The sequence below is a fragment of the Schistocerca piceifrons genome, chromosome 4, assembly GCF_021461385.2.
Source record: "Schistocerca piceifrons isolate TAMUIC-IGC-003096 chromosome 4, iqSchPice1.1, whole genome shotgun sequence".
In the NCBI taxonomy this organism is placed as follows: Eukaryota; Metazoa; Arthropoda; class Insecta; order Orthoptera; family Acrididae; genus Schistocerca; species Schistocerca piceifrons.
The window spans coordinates 407,899,913-407,913,306 of record NC_060141.1 but is presented as its reverse complement, the minus strand read 5'-3'; positions in this window follow the sequence as shown (position 1 = coordinate 407,913,306).

The following is a 13,394-nucleotide window of genomic DNA, read 5'->3' as shown; positions in this document are numbered from 1 at the left end:
AGCTAGCATACACATTTCAAGAAGCGCTCCCATATGAAGTTCCAAGGCTCTAGCCTTGTCTACCAGCTGCCTTATCACCAACAATACCATTACTAGCACCAACTCCAGCACCAGCGAACCTGCCAGCCAGGCAACACGTTCATTTCTCAACCCACTTATCAGATATCACTCTACTTCCACCAAATGGCTCATGTAGCGACCATCTTATGTTACACAGTGTTGAATTGGACACATCCTGTGTGTGAGTTTGCAAACAGTACAATGTCAGACATCTCGCACCAGACATCAGAGGCACTGTTTTTTAATATATGTGCGAACACTTTATAACTAGAGATAGTTACTTGTTTTGCATTACATACTGATATTTACTTGTTTTGTATATAAATTGTATAGCGTGATCACAAAGTCCCATTACCCCTGTCACATGTCCGCATATTATTCATAGATGGCTACATTGTGTTAATATGGAACCATAGCATAGGACAACTCTGAGGTAGTGTGACTATTATTTATTATTTATTTCAGTATGTGTGTGTGTGTACTCCACTGTTTAAAACAGTATGATTCTGCAGCATGTATGATGCGAAATTCTCCTCAACAACACTGGCATGATGGTAGTAAATGCACATGTAGTGGCATCTGTAAGTTTTTCAACTGTCTCGTAATGTGTGGCAGCAACCTCCTGTTTAATGGATATCCATAAAGTATTGTCGCAAGATGACAGATCGTGACTTCAAGATGACCACTCCAAAGGTGCAGGCATATGGATAGAACCAGGTCTAATCCAGTATCGGCAAATACCTCATTGAGATATTGTGTAATGGCAATAGCTTAATGGGCTGATGCTCCATCTTGCTGGAACTATACATGACCAAACAATCCTCAGTCTTGCAGATGTGGAATAAACCAATCATGTAACATGGTGAGATATGAAACGTGAGAACGGCACCGTCGCAGAAATATCGACCTACCAAGTGGGTTGCAGACATTACAACCCAGATCATGACATGTGATGGGTTATATTCAAGTTCTTCATAAAAGTGTGGGTTTTCTTTACTCCAAAAATAAATGTTTCTCACTTTTGCACTGCAATATATTGCACACTTTCCCCAGAAAAGCGCTGTGCTATTTCAATGAAGAGTTGTAAATACATTGACCATAAGCCTGATGACGTTTATGCACATCATTATCATTCAGTTGTTTTAGAAACAAATGTTTAAATGCCTTTAACTTCAAATCATTCTTCCTATGGTTATGTAATGTCGAGTATGGAACTACAAGTTCCTGTGATTGCTTAGAAATGTACTTTTTGGTAAATATTCTACAGGCACTGCAGTCTCCAATTATTTTTCCAGTCGTGTAGGTGGTCATCCTGAGATGTGCTCATCGTTTAAGCAACAGATTGCAAACAGCTTTTTCTCCTGCCATAAAATTGTTAGTTTTGGCGAGGAAAGTTTCTGAAATGTTACAGCTATTTCATGCTGAATATCTCTCACTTATTTTCCTGTATCGAGTCGTTCATGAGCCCACTTGTTCATTATGATCTGTTCCTCCATAGTGAAAGTAGCCTCATCATCCAGGCTTTAGTTGTATATCAGGACCTGTCACAACAAGAAACAACAAATCATTAATATCTACGTAATCTCCACCTATAACTAATGGATAATTTGGATATTTACTTCGTATGTACTCAAGACTTTCCCTGAAGCGTCCTGTGACGTTTGTTGCGGATGCTGGTGGTCTATAAAAACATCCTAATACAATGGTCAATCCTTGTTTGATTGACAGCTTTATCTAGACTATTTCACAGTCCGACGCAATATCGATCTCAACTGCGTTTAAACAGCTGTTAACTGCAATGAACACACCATCTCCCACAGCATCAGTCCTATCCTTCCTAAACACCTAATACAATATTGGCATTGCTACTGTTTGTTTCGGAGATTAAATGAGGGATCTTGCTACAGACACTTCGACAATTTACTAACATGAGATTAAGCACATTTAAATCCTTTGGAATGACCTGTTTAGGCGAACTAACAATTTTTACAGTTGGCACACCCACATCAGTGTCATGAACTGGTAATTTTTCGGGCCAACGGTTTGTTTCCCATGGGGAGGAACTTAATCTAAAAAAAAACCCTGTGCATGCCACAAGTACTGTCTGCTATCTATTATATGACTGCACTTTGGAATCTGTTACGATACGTGCTAAGCCCCTCGACATGGACGCATCTCGAGAAATCTCATGCACTTGGACAGGTTGGGGACTCGGAAAGCTCTATTCATTGACGAGCGGTTTTTATCTGCTCGGTTGCAGATTAATTCGGTAACGGTGCTGCAGGGCGGGTTGTTCAATTACTGTATGAGGATGATCTTTTACCCTAAGATGGCGGGAATGCACTGTGACTCCCATACGCAGAGAGTTGGATCGTAAATTAAGTAATATACTTGAGGCTTTAGAAATATGTAGAGTGCTGTCTGGTATACTTTGATGATTTATATGTTCGAGAATTAACTGTGAATGGGCGTACTGAGCAGTCATCTATCCATGTTTGCCATGATACTCGCAAAGTAGAGAAAGGATGGTTTAGCTATGATACTGAAACTGGGGAAACATGCTGTCACATGATTGGCCGGTGCTGGAGTTACTGTAAAATTCTTCGCGCTATCAAGTGTGTTGCTTAATATTACAATACATCATCGGTGTCTTTTCCATCCCATCCGTGCATTGGATACTACATAATGATTGAGTGACAACGCTTGTTCGAGTTGGGGAACAAGTTTTGTGGATGGGTGACAACTTCTGGGGGTTGCTAGCAGCGAAACAGTGATCGTGTACATGAGGGCAAAATGCGGAATCACTCGAAATGGAACCCCGGATCCATCATCAATTCTGTCACTGTGACATATGAGTTTATATGTAGTGGCCATCAATCACTTTTGGACGGTAGTTTGGAAACCCTCCACAACGCTGCCAAACTCTTCTAGTTTCCTTATGTTGTAACTGTCTTTTATTTAAAAATGATTCGATGTTATGCTATCCGCCGTAAGAATATGATTTACACTGTGCAATGTCTAGTTTTCTGTGAGAGGTCTTGGTTCAGAGCGTCTTAATGTCAGTTATGAATCTGAGACACGCATCGAAGTCATGGCAGAAAAACGAAATGTTTGGGGTTGTACAAAAGTGTGTTACAAAACAGTGTTTGAGACAAGTAAACAGGATCAGAGGGAACGTGTCATACAAGAATTTGTTTAGAGTATGGGTGATTAAACTTTAAAGTGGTCTCTGCGGTGTCTGTATATTTAATAAGATTGTATCCACATAGGCAACAGCGGTTTGATGTGTGAATTCGAGCTGACCAGAGTGGCCGAGCAGTTTCAGGCGCTACAGTCTGGAACCGCGCGGCCGCTATGGTCGCAGGTTCGAATTCTGTCTCGGGCATGGATGTGTGTGATGTCCTTAGGTTAGTTAGGTTTAAGTAGTTCTAAGTTTTAGGGGACTGTTGACCTCAGAAGTTGAGTCCCATAGTGCTCAGAGCCATTTGAACCATTTTTGTGAATTCGATGTACGCCATTAGGAATGCTTGGATGGCCGCAAGCCGGGGTATTCTGGGGAAGTATTGTGAATTCTGTTTCTCTGCGCTGGAGCTATGCGTCATTGTGCCCGCAACGGTGCCTTCATGACTTCTAACTCCTATGAGCTTTTATAGTTCGTAATTTTTCACTGTTTGACGGGGGAGAATAAAGATGATTGCAAGTTGGCGTGATAGATTTGAATGGACGCGGATCGGTAGTACTTGTTTCTAGTTTTGGGACGTACCACATTGCGCACATTTCCACCGAATGGTCAAAGCACGGTCCTGCTACAGTAACTCAGGTCGTTCTGTTTCTACACGGGGTGCAGAAGATGTTTGATATGTCTTTCTCCGACTTAAATTGGAACAAGCACTTGTGGAAAGCTGTAGAAATGGGTTTGACTGCAGGACGTGTAGGGTGTGATTAAAACCAGGTTGTAATTTTACTGTAGCAGACAGGTTTGAGGAAGGTGACTCTTATAGAGATATGTGAGTGCTTGAAATACGATTCACTTGTGGGTGTGAGCCTATGACAGTATGTGCTTGAATGGACATCATTTCTAGCAGATAGGATGACACTAGAGGTATGGGAAGCTAGTGTACATTTTTCTTCTTACGACCTCAATTGGGATAACATCTACTACTACTGTCTGCCATCGCCTACAACTCAGTGGATATATGCAGAACCTCTGATATTCTGATATGGTCTGGAGACAGACTGCATTGCAAATACACTACTGGCCATTAAAACTGCTACACCACAGAGATTACGTGCTACAGATGCGAAATTTAACCGACAGGAAGAAGATGCTGTGATATGCAAATGATTAGCTTTTCAGAGCATTCACACAAGGTTGGCGCCGGTGGCGACACCTACAACGTGCTAACATGAGGAAAGTTTCCAACCGATTTCTCATACAAAAACAGCAGTTGACCGGCGTTGCCTGGTGAAACGTTGTTGTGATGCCTCGTGTAAGGAGGAGAAATGCGTACCATCACGTTTCCGACTTTGGTAAAGGTCGGATTGTAGCCTATCGCGATTGCAGTTCATCGTGTCGCGAAATTGCTGCTCGCGTTGGTCGAGATCCAATGACTGTTAGGAGAATATGGAATCGGTGGGTTCAGAAGGGTAATACGGAACGCCGTGTGGATCCCAACGGCCTCGTATCACTAGCAGTCGAGATGACAGGCATCTTATCCACATGGCTGTAATGGATCGTGCACCCACGTCTCGATCCCTGAGTCAACAAATGGGGACGTTTGCAAGACAACAATCATCTGCACGAAAAGTTCGACGACGTTTTGCAGCAGCATGGACTATCAGCTCGGAGACCATGGCTGCAGTTACCCTTGACGCTGCATCACAGACAGGAGTGCCTGCGATGGTGTACTCAGTGACGAACCTGGCTGCACGAATGGCAAAACGTCATTTTTTCGGATTAACCCAGGTTCTGTTTACAGCATCATGATGGTGCCATCCGTGTTTGGCGACATCGCAGTGAACGCACATTGAAAGCGTGTACTCTTCATCGCCATACCGGCGTATCACCCAGCGTGATGGGCAGCTGTACCTGTACACGCCATCCAAGCTCTGTTTGACTCAATACCCAGGCGTATCATGGCCGTTGTTAAGGCCAGAGGTGGTTGTTCTGGGTACTGATTTCTCAGGATCTACGCACCCAAATTGCATGAAAATGTAATCACATGTCAGTTTTAGTATAATATATTTGTCCAATGAATACCCGTTTATCATCTGCATTTCTTCTTGGTGTAGCAATTTTAATGGCCAGTTGTGTACTAAAGCATTATCTAGTTGGGTTCGGTGTGATGGATTCGCAAATAGCGCTTGCATATCGCTTTCCTTAGCCGAATCACTTTCAAAATTCATTGAGTTTATCCCGAGGTTGCATCGTTGGCTGTTAATACACACATTTCTACGATCACCGTCACGATATTTGTCCGGAAAACACCACCTCATTCAGAGGTAATGTCGTACCTCGATTCGTAAAGCGGGTATAGGTTTTAACATGGATACTTGAATGCACCTGTAGAACCAAGAGCGCTTATGAGAGTAACATGCAGCAGTTGTTGGGATCGGGATTTTTTTTTTTAACATCTCATCGATTACGTCTATGACACAGTGGTATGACTCGCAGGAAGAACGTAAGAGACATGCACACATATCGTTGATTTTCGATCAGTATTATTTCGTATCGCATGCAAGCAGTTATTGACGAGATAACATTATACTTAGTATTAGTGCTGGGTGTGTCATATGTTCGCATTTGAGCATCAGGTTTATAAATTATATGTGTTTGTGTAAAGGAAATGTCTATGTCCTATTGTAGGGAGGGTATGGATTTAACTTGGAGTACTGTGATAGCAAAGGGAAGAGTATGTCTAGTCATAAGAAGGGTACAGGTATTTCCAGAGCCACAGCGGACAACAGAGTGTATTTCCGACATTTCGCTCATTGCCGAATATGGTTCAATTGAGACCACGATCGTAAAATTTAATTGTAAGTATAATGATAGAAGATATGTGTGAGGGGTTTTCTAGAATGTGTCCGTGTATGGAAAGTCTGTGGTGGTACTGATTCTCGTTCCCATGTTAACGATAGCAGTCTTCCTAATGCAGAGGTCTGTTCAAGTGTAAGAATGTATCAGAGTTAACTTTACCATCCTTTTTTAAGTGCACAAAAGGCGAATAGGCAGTGAGGACATTTTTCACTGCAAATTTTTCAAATTACGTTTATGAGTTATGGTACTTCATTTATAAACATCATAAAAATTATGACTAATAACTTCACTGCTAAGCAGGGATATTTTGCTATATATATCAAACTTTTTTACGAAATCACACGAGAAACGCCGCACAGCGAAAAGAAAAACCCGATGCAAATCCAAAAACACAGGGTGTATACGCAGACAAGGAAAAAAATTCCCGAACTTTTCCCGGATTTCCCGGTTAAAAATACACTTTCTCCCAGTTGAAAACACTTTTCCCGTCTTAAGTGACAGTATATTTTCCATTGGAACTGCAAAACTTATCAATCCTTTGAATAGTTATGGTTTTAGACACGGGCGTAGAATTTCCCGGCACTTTAGAAATCTAAACTCAGGGAAAAAGACACGTTTTGGAAATATCTGATGTGCAGCAACATGTTCGCTGCGTATTTTCGTATTACGAAAGTATACATTGGAACTCCACCAAACATCGCTTGTTACTTTCCGAATCATTGCAATAGAGATTGCGATGCGCTTTTTTAAGCCAGTCATAGCTCATGTCACGTGTCTCGCCAGCCAGTGACAGCGAATATTCAGAGCTTAGGACACGTGATGTAGTCAGACAACAGCAACATCATTGTTAAGTAGCGTGAACACACAAGTTAATGGTTTTAATTAAAATACACAATGTTGCTACAAGAAAAGCAAAGCTTTCACAAGTTAGTATTGGTCTCTAAGGCTAATAAGCGACAAGGGAAGCTAAGCTTCCGCATATAATGTTGATCTTTTTTGCGCAAGTTACACTTTAAGATATATCACACAACTGTGCTTGTAAAATTTTTAATAATAACATAAATGTCTGATCTTCAGGGTTAGCAATTCTTCTAAAGGGCTTGTCGTTAAACAGTTGGTTTTAAAATGAGAGTAAAACGCTCTGTGATTTAAGAAATTCATGGTACATTCTCGCACATAGTTCAACTTGGGTAAAAGGATATTTACTTCGAAAGTAACGCTTTTCAAACATTCGCGACCTGTTAGAAATAGGTTCATTTCAGCAGTTGCCAGAGAGCGCTAGGTAACATGCGACACCCCGCTTGTGCAGCTACGATGTCGTAGGAAGCTCGTATGTACGTACATCTAAAACATTAAAAGATCTTACATCATGTCATAAAAGAAACAAGACATCACAGGATACTCCAAAGGCATCGGAATTTCACGGACCATACTAAAATGTGCACACATTTAAAGTGTATACTTAAAGTGCACATTCGTATGTCCAGATTCCCAATGAAGTAGACCTCGACCTAATATTAAGCTTTTCAGCCTAGTTTTCGGGATGTAAATTTTCTTGGAGCACCAGTACTGTATTATATCATGTTTGGTTCTTTATTATGGCATAATCCCATACCTGCTAGAAGATGAAAACGTGCACTTGAAATGCAGCGAACAGTTGAAAATAGCCAGTACTGTGGAATTAAACATTTTGTTTCAAATACATTGACTGCCTATGCAGAAAAGGTTAATAAAAGTCAAATTTATTTAGCAAAAAGACAAAAAATAACTTCATTCTTCTGCAAGGCGAATAATGCTTGATTGTCAGAAAGGTGGAAATAAAATAAAATCTGAAACTAATAACATATTTTAGCCTTCTGTAATTATGTGAATGTATTTTAATTCACTTGATAGCTCCGGACCACAGATATCCGTTTTGTTTTCATTTGTCATGAGATTAAACGAAGGGGAAACAGCAAAATCACTAAATGTAAACACGGGTCACCCACTGTAACTCAGACTGCTCTGGGCATCAGCCCCAGATCTACAATATTTGCAAACCGCATCAGTACTAAAGAAAAATCGAATTTTCAAAAATATGTGCATGTTGTAGCATCTTTCTGAAAAGTCTGAAACATAACACATGAGTTCGAGGAAATGTAAGACATGTTATTTGGTCTTAAGTGCAGTGCCACGCCTCTTCATACAGTATTCTTCTATCGCACATCACTGTATTTCGCTCCGTGGAATTGAAACGTGTATATTTTGTAATGGATTTCATCAAACTATATTCTGTACAACGGAAATTGATATGTCCTGTGGTGACTCACCTGCTCCCATTCGGCCGGTTTGACAGTCTGCCCCTCTTAAAAAATTAAAAAAAGATCTCAGCGGATGGTATTATTTGCAATCGGGAGAACAAGAACTCTTCAGAAAATTTGCAATCTTTATTGCCTGGTAGCTAATAACTTGCTGTTTTTTGTGACATAAAATTAAATACAGGATACATAAGATCAATAAAGACAAGAGACAAGCAAGAAAGTACACATTATTGGTTCTTTTATCACTCTCAAGCATTCTCTTGGAGCAATTAAGGATACTTTTTGCAGCACTTTTACATTTTAGGCCAAGTGGCGTTGCAGTTCAGAAGCAAGGGAAACAAGAAAATGTTCGCATCTTTTCCTTATAACATTCTCAACCTCAGCTGAAATTTTGTTGGAAGTATTCATATCCTACAATAAGACTTCGACTTCATGACCTAAGTATATTGTTGGGTACTTATATTTGCAAACATCTGCTGTTGAAAGATCGCCTCTGTACCCTGGTGTAACAATTCTTGTTACGAGCCCACTGATTAGTAAAACATCGTTTAGCAGCCGTGACTGGTCTGCAGAATTTGACTGAAATTCCTTATTTACCAGCTGACATTCTTCCAAATAAGGTTTCAGAAAAGTAAGATAAATTTTGTTTACGTCATCACTACATATTACGGACGACTTGGGCAGTATAGCACTTCTCATGAAGCACTGCTATCTGAAAATGGGTTTTTAGTTCAAGCCACTGAGACATGTATTGCACTTCTGAACTATTTTCAGTGGATTAGCTCCGTCATTTATTGCACTGAATAACTTTCTATAAGCAATTTGGCGAGATGAAGACTTGGAAAACAAAAATTCGTTTCTGAGAACAAAAATTCCAAATTCTGGGGCAAAGTTTCAGCTGCTGCTGAAGATACCGCCAGCTGCACAGAATGGCAGACACACAGAATTAAGGCAAGATGAGGAACTTCTATTTTCAAATTCTGATACACACCATTACTGACGCCTACCATAACAGCTGCATCGTCAGTACCCAAACCGCGCATTAAATGAATGTTCAAGCCGAACTCATTAAGCACAGATTTCAGACCATTGGTTACTACCACTGCATTGCCTTCTCTAACTTTGCCGTTCCCAAGAATGTGGAAACAATGCGACCTTGTGCCTCAGAAAAGTACCACACACGCAGCTAACAATATAATGGCACTAATGTCTGTAGATTCATCAAAAAGTACACTGAAATATCCGTCTCCTATGCCCTTTTTCAGAATGGCATTGAAATGTGGCTAAAGAATGTTTTTAATCACACACTACACTTGCTTCCACGCAAACGCTTTCTGAGAGACATGCTCAGCACCTATAAAACACCTTTTTGAAAGGCTGCAGAGGTGATCCACAGGTCTTAATTCGGAGTGGTTAGCCACAAATAAACACAATGCAGCTTCTGCAACAGGAACTTCATTGGACTACCTAACTACATGTGCATCTACGAGGGCAGTTCAATAAGTAATGCAACACATTTTTTTTCACGGCCAATTTTGGTTGAAAAAACCGGAAATTTCTTGTGGAATATTTTCAAACATTCCCGCTTCGTCTCGTATAGTTTCATTGACTTCCGACAGGTGGCAGCGCTGTACGGAGCTGTTAAAATGGCGTCTGTAACGGATGTGCATTGCAAACAACGGGCAGTGATCGAGTTTCTTTTGGCGGAAAACCAGGGCATCTCAGATATTCATAGGCGCTTGCAGAATGTCTACAGTGATCTGGCAGTGGACAAAAGCACGGTGAGTCGTTGGGCAAAGCATGTGTCATCATCGCCGCAAGGTCAAGCAAGACTGTCTGATCTCCCGCATGCGGGCCGGCCGTGCACAGCTGTGACTCCTGCAATGGCGGAGCGTGCGAACACACTCGTTCGAGATGATCAACGGATCACCATCAAACAACTCAGTGCTCAACTTGACATCTCTGTAGGTAGTGCTGTCACAATTGTTCACCAGTTGGGATATTCAAAGTTTGTTCCCGCTGGGTCCCTCGTTGTCTAACCGAACACCATAAAGAGCAAAGGAGAACCATCTGTGCAGAATTGCTTGCTCGTCATGTGGCTGAGGGTGACAATTTCTTGTCAAAGATTGTTACAGGCGATGAAACATGGGTTCATCACTTCGAACCTGAAACAAAACGGCAATCAATGGAGTGGCGCCACACCCACTCCCCTACCAAGAAAAAGTTTAAAGCCATACCCTCAGCCGGTAAAGTCATGGTTACAGTCTTCTGGGACGCTGAAGGGGTTATTCTGTTCGATGTCCTTCCCCATGGTCAAACGATCAACCCTGAAGTGTATTGTGCTACTCTTCAGAAATTGAAGAAACGACTTCAGCGTGTTCGTAGGCACAAAAATCTGAACGAACTTCTCCTTCTTCATGACAACGCAAGACCTCACACAAGTCTTCGCACCAGAGAGAAGCTCACAAAACTTCAGTGGACTGTTCTTCCTCATGCACCCTACAGGCCCCGATCTCGCACCGTCGTATTTCCATATGTTTGGCCCAATGAAGGACGCAATCCGTGGGAGGCACTACGTGGATGACGAAGAAGTTATTGATGCAGTACGACGTTGGCTCCGACATCGACCAGTGGAATGGTACTGTGCAGGCATACAGGCCCTCATTTCAAGGTGGCGTAAGGCCGTAGCATTGAATGGAGATTACGTTGAAAAATAGTGTTGTGTAGCTAAAAGATTGGGGAATAACCTGGTGTAATTCAATGCTGAATAAAACAACCCCTGTTTCAGAAAAAAAAGTGTTGCATTACTTATTGAACTGCCCTCGTAGTTTCAACTGCCCCCATGAAGAAGAGGGTGACGCAGCTTTTATGTATTTTTTGCCTTTAGAATGATTCAATAAATCCGACAGAAGCGAATTTATAAACTGCACTGGCAAAATCGACACCGCATACTAGGAGGATCGGCAGGGATCTCAAGGGGGCTGTGTTTCAATTGTTTGTTGCTAAGCAACTCTTTTCTAAAGTTTTGGGCGTATTTTTTGTCCTTTTGCCTCGACATTTTGATGAGACAACTAATAAAAAAGTAAAAAAAATCACTGATTACAGCGCTATTAACTGCACCTTAAACATTAACAGTTCAACACTATGCACTGTGCCGACTTTGGTCCACGATAACTCTTGTAACTGCAATGCTAAAAGCAAATAACTATGACTGGAAAGGATTATTCTGTTGTGTTGAGGCAGGGGAAACACTATATCGAAATCTGATTATTAAGAGTTATCTGGAGTCATGCTGTTGCCAGTTTAGGATTTTTCACACTAAATATAATTTCAAATTGTATAGTGGAAAGACTGAATTAAACGCAAAAATATTGTTGCAGACATCAATCAACAAATCCGTTAAAAAATCCGTTGACTGCTAAATACAAAATTTCACCCGCTGACTGTAAAATCCGCCAAATCTAGAGGAAACTCCGCTATCTTGGCAACCCTGATACCGCCTCTGTGAGCCAGGGGTAACGAAGTGCGATACTGAGTCTGGATAATAATTCGTGCATACTAGATTACTGGATAAAATTATCTGTAATGCCTTAGTAAACTGAGGGCTGTTTTTAGCATGAAAGACATGATCTACGCAATAATTACAACGGTTGATTGAGTGCACTGCTTAACTACCAGTGTTGCCAATTTAGCGACTTTGTCGCTAGAAATGGCGACTTTTGCCTTCGTCTTAGCGACAAAAAATACTTTTTAGCGACAAAAATTATTTAGCGACTTATCTGGCGACTTTTGTAGTACTGACGACTTTTGAAGTACAAGTCAAAACTATTTTGGGCCAGTATTTTCATTAACAAAACTAAGATTTTAGCTGTAGATTGGGTCCTACCACTGACTCTGTTCTAGATTTACTAAGCTAAATTAAGTTCTTAGCAGATCATGTAGCATTGTTCAGCATTTAGTAAATCTGAATGTAGGAATTGCCTACAGAGTAAGGAAACCATGACTATAGAACAATTCATTATTCGTTACCCACTAGCCTGTTATCGTCGATAGCGTATCGATCTATAATTCTTCAACTTTTGAACTGTCAAAAAACGTACGTAATATTAAGTATAATAAAATACATTTCTGTCCAGCAACCTCTAATTTTTCGAAATGTTAACTCGCAGTCAAATTATTACCACATGCACAGTGGTAACGCAAGAACAATTCGGTGGGGGTATCTCAGACATTATTACGTTTTAAACAATGAACAATAGGACTGATATCGAGTTACCGAGTGAGTAGATTGTTTCATGACCTCTAGTTCACCTGAGTTTTAATGTATTTTCGGTGAGTATAAATTGGTGAAACTTATGTTGTGGTGGCTTACATAATGGATTTACCGCGGAAGAAGAAGCAGTACGCTCAAAAATATCGGGATGTGTGGGAAGCAGAACCTGAATTCAATGGGTAGCTGAAACCAGTCATTGGAGACTTATCCAAGGCAAGATGTCAAGTATGTGCAACAGAGTTTTATGCTAAATTATGTGATATTAGAAAGCATTCGAAAACTATTAAGCATAAACAAAGAATTGATTTTAAAAAAACACAAACCACCTTACCTGTGAAAATTCTTCCGAAAACTGCAGTTAGAATAGTAAGCAGAGAGGAAGGCGGCCTTTCTTTATTTATTGCTGAACATTGTTCTATTGTAGCTGTAGATCATTTAGGAATACTGTGCAAGAAGGTGTTTTCCGGTAATGAGGGCGCTAGAAACATGCATTACATCGTACAAAGTGCACTCACATTATAACTGAAGTTTTGGCTCCATAATTTACACAATCATTGGTTGAGAATATGGGTAACCAAAAATACAGTGTACCAATAAATGAATCCACAGATGTATCAATATTTAAAATGCTAGGTATCGTTATACAGAACTATAGGGTAAACAACCAAACCATTAGATCAAAGTTTCTGAAACTCGCTGTAGTACAAACTGCAGATGCAAGAAA